We start from the raw sequence: 8,291 nt of genomic DNA on the forward strand, positions 1-8,291 counted from the left end.
CGAGTAAAAACCTTGGCCTTGTGTGGTCGGGCGACGGCGGCGCTCCGGCGTCATGATCTTCTTGAAGATGCTGCCTTGGGATGGGTAGAGTGTAGTGGATGTGCTCTGAGTCATCTGTGTCGGCGGCGCCAGAGTGTTTCCTGTTGAGCGTCATTGGTGGTGGGCGTGAGATCACCTTCCCGCTTCTGCCGTTGTGGTTTGTTGTACATCGACACTGTGGGGATGCTGGCCAGTGATGGTGCTCTTGTTTGGGGCGACTGGAGATAGTGGTCTCCCCTCCGGCAACATGTGTGGAGAGATGGTGCTTTCTCCCCCGTCCTCTTGGTTGTCCTGACATAAGCGACGATGCTCATTCCTGCTGCAGTGTCCCTCTAACCCTTCGTCTGGTTGAAAGTGTGTTATATCGACTAGAGGGGGGGTTGAATAGGCGATTTTTATGAAAGTCTTCAAAACATGGAAGTTTCGAAGACAAATGATAGAAATGAACCTATTACCATGCAGCGGAAGGTAGACTACACTAGGCAGACCATAGTCAAGCATTCAATAAAGTGAAACCACAATGACTAATAGCAGCTAGGCAGTAAGGATCAGGTACACAGTGAAGACAAATAGATAAATAAAATAAGCACTGACTTCACAAGGCCAACTGTAAATAAAGAGATGAGAAGAATAGAACCAGTGTGTGTGATGAAGACAAAGGTTTGGTAGACCAGTTCCAACTGCGGTGACAGTTGTACGTTTGGTTAGGTCGGATAGGTATTTAAACCTGAGGACACTCAGTCCCGAACACTTAGTCCTGAGCACGCAGCTCATGACACTTAGTCCTCATCGTATTCCCCTTGAGCTAAGGTCACACAGACCTCGCCCAATCACTCTGGTAAGTCTTCAAGATAGACTTCCAAACCTTCACAGACTTCGTTCACCGGCGATCCACAATGACTCTTGGATGCTCAGAACGCGACGCCTAACCAGCTGGAGGATTCACAGTCCTCAAGTGTAATAAGTCTTCAGATCACACAGACACGAAGACTTAAGTGATGCCTAACACTCTTTGGCTCTGGGTGGTTAGGGCTTTATCCTCTTAAGGAATTCTCTCTCAAAGGCTTCGAGGTGGGTTGCTCTCAAATGACAAAAGCCGTACTTTAACTCTGAGCAGCCAACCGTTTATGGTTGTAGGGGGTGGGCTATTTATAGCCACTAGGCAACCCGACCTGATTTGTCCGAAATGACCCTGGGTCACTAAGGAACTGACACGTGTTCTAACGGTCAGATTTCAAACACACACGTCAACTTTACTTGGGCTACAAGCAAAGCTGACTTGTCCAACTCTGAACAAGATTCGCTCTCATAGTCTTCACTCGAAGACATAGGATTTTAGTTAAGCATCACTTCAGTCATTCTGACTGGTGCTCTTGGACCCCACTTAACAGTACGGTGGTTCCTATGACTCAACAAAGAAGAAAAAGAACTACGAAAGATCTAAGTCTTCGCGCTCCATAGTCTTCATGCGATGTCTTGTCTTGTCATAGTCTTCAATGTGAATGTCTTCACATACCACCTTTGCCTTCAATGTCTTCATACATTTTTAGGGGTCATCTCTGGTAGGAAAACCGAATCAATAAGGGACTTCTACCTGTGTTATCCTGCAATTCTCACAAACACATTAGTCCCTCAACTAGGTTTGTCGTCAATACTCCAAAACCAACTAGGGGTGGCACTAGATGCACTTACAATCTCCCCCTTTTTGGTGATTGATGACAAACTAGTTGAAGTTTTCAACGGGGAATATAATATGTGAAATTGTAAAGGATAATGAGTTGTCTTCATAAGTTGCAAGGGCTCCCCCTGAAGATGTGCATATAAGTAATTTGCTTTTGGAATGCAAATGCACATGGCAGGTTGTACTTGTGGAGATCCTCTTCGACTTATGATGACAATTCATCATGCATGAAAAGTATGTGAAGATAATGACATGCATAATGGACGTCTGCAAAATGATCTAAGTGCGGAATTTATCGTCGCACATGCGGAATTTATCATCGCATCACAAAATAGCAAATAAGTAGCAGACGATCATCGAGTTTAAGTGTTACAACTCAAAGAACCAAATGTATCAAAACGGGAGTTGTAAACACTAGGCAAAACATAAAGTAACCGCCCATATGGACCCGCTTGAAGACTATCAAACTCATATGCTTCTCCCCCTTTTGTCAGTGAGGACCAAAAAGGTTTGAAGACATAGAGCATCTACTCGTTCCCATGAAGAGTAGGTGAAGCGGCAAGGTCGTCGGTGGTGTTCGGCGGTGCAGAAGAACTTGGAGCAGTGTCGATGCGTGCAGAAGTAGGGGGCGGTGAAGTAGCATCGTCTTCGTCCTCGATCACTCTGGCATTCACAGTTGCCGCAGAGGAAGAGAACTCAGAGTCTTCAAGAGATGGAGTTCGTCGCAGCATAGTCCTTCGGGGAGGTGTGGAGTCAAACTTGAAACGTTCAGAGAAGCCATCCTCTTGAAGATCATCCTCAGAACACATAAGCGTCAGCCCTTTCCATGTACGCCGACAGGTTTCATGGGCAACAAAGGCATTCTTGGTGGCAAGATTGCGAATGCGGTTGACATCCACCAAGAGGCTTTGCATTTGGCGCTTCAGCCAGTCATGATGCCTATCCTGTTTCTGATGATGAGCAACCAGAAGCTCTCGGTCATTGAGAACACGAGATCGCTTCTTGGGCCGTTCGGCAATAGTGCTTCCAGTGGCTTCAGTGAGGGCACGATGAGGTGCACGTGTAGTACCAGCCAGAGGATAAACACAAGTGACTGCTTCAACTCCTTCAATGTTCTGAGAGAAACTTTGATGCTCAGCATTCTGAAGACTAAGAGGCTCCTTGGCAGGCTCTGGATAAATGGCTTCAACGGACATATCCATGTCAGGCAGAAAGATCCGATGATTGCGAGCAGATGGCTGATATGAGATAGATGAGTGGAGTTTAATCAGCCGCATTATCCATGGAGCGTAGAACTTCAAGCCAAAAAGATCAGATCCTGATGCAGCAAGTTGGCGGATGAAGAGGTCTTGTGCGTTGAAGCATTTGCCATGAAGAATATAGAAGACCAAAGTCTTCATTGCACCTTCCAGCTTTGCATGTGGAGAATGTCCTTTGATGGGCCAGAGAGTTCACCTTATAATGTGATAGATAGTCCGTGGCAGATACTCAAGGTCTTCAACAAAGAACTCCTTAGGATATGCAGCATCTGGAGGCAAAGGCTTCATCATACTGAGCATCTGACTCATGTTCGGTTCAGGCTTCTGAAAGATGCTCTCCATAGCTTCACTGTGAAGCTGACAGCCAGGTTCATAGAGATCTCCAGGAGTGGGCAGACCAGTGAGCTCAATAATATCAAAGGCTTTGGCTTCGTGATGAACATTTCTGGTCATCCACTCAAGGACCCAAGTCTTCGGATCTCTGTTGTAGCCACGAATGTGAAGAGTGGCATAAAATTGGAGCAGCAACTCTTCGTTCCAGTGCTCTTGGTCAGTGACGAAAGGCAACAATCCAACCTCTTTGAAGCAATCCAGAGCTTCTTCCAAGCAGGGCAGACCAATTATTGCTTCGGTGTCAAGACGCATATGAGGGAAGATGCGACCTTGATTGTACAGAATGCATGAGTAATAACTTCGCTGCGGATAGCTCTAGAACCGATCAGAAGATATTCTTTCCCTTGTGTAGGGGTTCTTGGAGATATTGAAAAAGGTGTTGTCTAATTTGAAGCCGTTGACATTAAATGATCCAGGTGCCGATGCAGGACCTGGAAACCTGGGGAATCTTGGCATTGGCTTCTGTACCTGAGGCCTATGCTCAACATGATAGTCAAACTGAGGACCAGCAGCAGGCGCAGGAACAGAAGCAGTAGCGTCATTGGCTTCACTGACTTCTGGTTCATGGGTTGGTGTAGGCTCCACATTTGCTTCAGCCATGACTACGTCATTGGCTTCATTCATGTTGGTGGTGGTAGCCTCAAAATTTTCTACCTCCACTTGATGAGCTGGAGGGTCAGGCACAGACACGTTCTCCTCGAGAACAACTTCTTGGTGAGACGGGGGTGTAGCAACTCTTGGGGTTTGTAAGTGCATCTAGTGCCACCCCTAGTTGGTTTTGGAGTATTGACGGCAAACCTAGTTGAGGGACTAATGTGTTTATGAGAATTGCAGGATAACACAGGTAGAACTCCCTCATTGATTCGGTTTTCCTACCAGAGATGACCCCTAAAAATGTATGAAGACATTGAAGTCAAAGGTGGTATATGAAGATATTCACATTGAAGACTATGACAAGAGAAGACATCGCATGAAGCCTATGGAGCTCGAAGACTTAGATCTTTCGTAGTTCTTTTTCTTCTTCTTTGTTGAGTCATAGGAACCACCGTACTATTAAGTGGGGTCCAAGAGAACCAGTCAGAATGACTGAAGTGATGCCTAACCAAAACCTATGTCTTCGAGTGAAGACTATGAGAGCGAATCTTGTCGAGAGTCGGACAAGTCAGCTTTGCTTGTAGCCCAAGTAAAGTTGCCGTGTGAGTTTGAAATCTGACCGTTGAAACACGTGTCAGTTCCTTAGTGACCCAGGGTCATTTCGGACAAATCAGGTCGGGTTGCCTAGTGGCTATAAATAGCCCACCCCCTACAACCATAAACGGTTGGCTGCTCAGAGTTAATATACGGCTTTTGTCGTTTGAGAGCAACCCACCTCGAAGCCTTTGAGAAAGAATTCCTTGCGAGGATAAAGCCCTAACCACCCAGAGCCAAAGAGAATTAGGCATCACTTAAGTCTTCTTGTCTGTGTGATCTGAAGACTTATTACACTTGAAGACTGTGAATCCTCCAGCCGGTTAGGTGTCGCGTTCTGAGCATTCAAGAGACATTGTGGATTGCCGGTAAACGAAGTCAGTGAAGGTTTGGAAGTCTACCTTGAAGACTTACCAGAGTGATTGGGCGAGGTCTGTGTGACCTTAGCTCAAGGGGAATACGGTGAGGATTGGGTGTCCTGAGCTGCGTGTTCAGGACTGGGTGTCCGGGACTGTGTGTCCTCAGGTTTAAATACCTAGCCGCCCTAACCAGACGTACAGTTGTCACAGCAACTGAAACTGGTCCAACACATCATTGTCTTCAACGAGTCACTGGTTTCATCCTTCCCTTCTCTTTACTTACTGTTACTCCTTGTGAAGTCATTGTATGATTGCACTATCTTTTATCTTCACTGAGTGACTGTGTGTTCTGTTTGGCTTCATAATATCTTCCTACCTGATCCTTACTACATTGCTGCTATTAGTCATTGTGCTTTCACTCTATTGAATACTTGACTATGGCTTGCCTAGTGTAGTCTACCTTCCGCTGTAGGGTAATAGGTTTATTTCTATCGTTTGTCTTCATAACTTCCATGTTTTGAAGACTTTCATAAAAATCGCCTATTCACCCCCCCTCTAGTCGATATAACGCACTTTTAATTGGTATCAGAGCAAGGTACTCCCTTGTTCTGTGTGATTCGGTTTAACCACCTGGAGTTTTAGCTATGTCGACTGCAGGGATAATCAAAGTCTCCGCTGCGTGCCCCGTCTTCGATGGAACTGAATATCCCTACTAGAAGAATAAGATGCGCATGCATCTTGAAGCCATTGACGTCGGCCTATGGTATGTCGTCAAGAACGGCGTTCCCAAGGCTGGAGAAGGTGTCACTGCTGCTGACGTCAAGAAGTTCGTTCAACTGGACTCTACTGCCAAGAATATCATCTGTGGTCATCTGACCAAAGGACAGTATGGCCGCGTGAGTGCTTTGGAAACATCTAAGCTAGTCTGGGACTGGCTCTCCAATGTCAACGAAGGCGTCTCAACCCAGAGAGATCAGAGAATCAGTGTCCTTCGCAACCTCTTCAACCGCTTCAAGAAAAATGACAATGAGAATGTCCAGCTCACATTTGGTCGACTCACTGACATCACGAATGAGCTTCAAGCCCTTGGCGCTACTGAGATCACCAAGCATGAAGTCATCAAGACACTACTGAGATCACTTGACAGTTCGTTTGACACCCTAGCCCTGATGATTCAAGAACGTCCTGATTTCAAGACACTCGATCCGTCTGACATACTTGAGAGGCTCAACACACATGAGTTTCAGCTTTCTGAGAAAAGAGATATCTACGGTCCAAACTACGGGCGAACTCGTGCCTTGAAGGCAAAATCTGTCTCCTCATCTCAAGAAGAATCTGACAGCAGTTCTGATGATCCTGAAGACATTGGAAGGGAACTTGCTATGCTTGTGAAGAAGTTCTAAAAATTCACCAAGAAGAAAGGCTTCAGAAAGTCTTCCCGATCAAGCTCAAGAAATGATGAAGTTTTTGCTCATGACTACAAGAAGAAAACATGTCACAAGTGCAAGAAACCCGGCCACTTCATCTCTGAATGTCCGCAGTGGGACAATGAGAACAAAAATAAGAAGAAGAGCAAGGAATATGACTCTGACGACAAGAAGAAGAAGAAGAAATACTCAAAGTCTTCTTCCAAGTCTTCTTCAAAGTCTTCATCACACAAGAAGAGCTCATCTGGAAAGGCACGTGCGTTTGTTGGCAAGGAAATGGATTCAGAGGAGGAGTCCGCTTCTGAGGAGGCTGTGACGCCCCCGATTCAATCGTACACTAATCATGCACGCAAACGTGTACGATCAAGATCAGGGACTCACGGGAAGATATCACAACACAACTCTAAAACATAAATAAGTCATACAAGCATCATAATACAAGCCAGGGGCCTTGAGGGCTCGAATACAAGTGCTCGATCATAGACGAGTCAGCGGAAGCAACAATATCTGAGTACAGACATAAGTTAAACAAGTTTGCCTTAAGAAGGCTAGCACAAACTGGGATACAGATCGAAAGAGGCGCAGGCCTCCTGCCTGGGATCCTCCTAACTACTCCTGGACGTCGTCAGCGGGCTGCACGTAGTAGTAAGCACCTCCCGAGTAGTAGCAGTCATCATCGACAGTGGCGTCTGGCTCCTGGACTCCATCGTCTGGTCGCAGCAATCGGGTATAGAAAGGGGGAAAAGGGGGAGCAAATCAACCGTGAGTACTCATCCAAAGTACTCGCAAGCAAGGAACTACACTACATATGCATGGGTATATGTGTAAGGAGGCCATATCAGTGGACTGAACTGCAGAATGCCAGAATAAGAGGGGGATAGCTAATCCTGTCGAAGACTGCGCTTCTGGCAGCCTCCGTCTTGCAGCATGTAGGAGAGAGTAGATTGAAGTCCTCCAAGTAGCATCTTCAAGTAGCATCTCCAAGCGGCATCGCATAGCATAACCCTACCCGGCGATCCTCCTCTCGTCGCCCTGTAGAAAAGCGATCACCGGGTTGTCTGTGGAACTTGGAAGGGTGTGTTTTATTAAGTATCCGGTTCTAGTTGTCATAAGGTCAAGGTACAACTCCAAGTCGTCCTGTTACCGAAGATCACGGCTATTCGAATAGATTAACTTCCCTGCAGGGGTGCACCACATAGCCCAACACGCTCGATCCCATTTGGCCGGACACACTTTCCTGGGTCATGCCCGGCCTCGGAAGATCAACACGTCGCAGCCCCACCTAGGCAAAACAGAGAGGCCAGCACGCCGGTCTAAACCTAAGCGCACAGGGGTCTGGGCCCATCGCCCATAGCACACCTGCACGTTGCGAGGGCGGCCGAAAGCAGACCTAGCCTAGTGGCGTTCCAGTCCAATTCGGCGCGCCCCGCTCCGTCGCTGACGTCTGAAGTGCTTCGGCTGATACCACGACGCCGGGATACCCATAACTACTCCCGCGTAGATGGTTAGTGCGTATAGGCTCGTAGCCGACTCAGATCAAATACCAAGATCTCGTTAAGCGTGTTAAGTATCCGCGAACGCCGAACAGGGCCAGGCCCACCTGTCTCCTAGGTGGTCTCAACCTGCCCTGCCGCTCCGCCACAAAGTAACAGTCGGGGGCCGTCGGGAACCCAGGCCCACCTCTACCGGGATGGAGCCACCTGTCCTTTCAGCCCCCAACTCCGAACAGTATCACAGGTAATGTAACAGTGTAAAGTATATAGTATATGCCCGTGATCACCTCCCAAGTGATCACGGCCCGATAGTATAGCAAGGCAGACTGACAAGAATGTAGGGCCAATGATGATAAACTAGCATCCTATACTAAGCATTTAGGATTGCAGGTAAGGTATCAACAGATGTAGCGACAATGTCAGGCTATGCATCAGAATAGGATTAACGAAAG

This window comes from Triticum dicoccoides, chromosome 3A (genome assembly GCF_002162155.2).
Source record: "Triticum dicoccoides isolate Atlit2015 ecotype Zavitan chromosome 3A, WEW_v2.0, whole genome shotgun sequence".
Lineage (NCBI taxonomy): Eukaryota > Viridiplantae > Streptophyta > Magnoliopsida > Poales > Poaceae > Triticum > Triticum dicoccoides.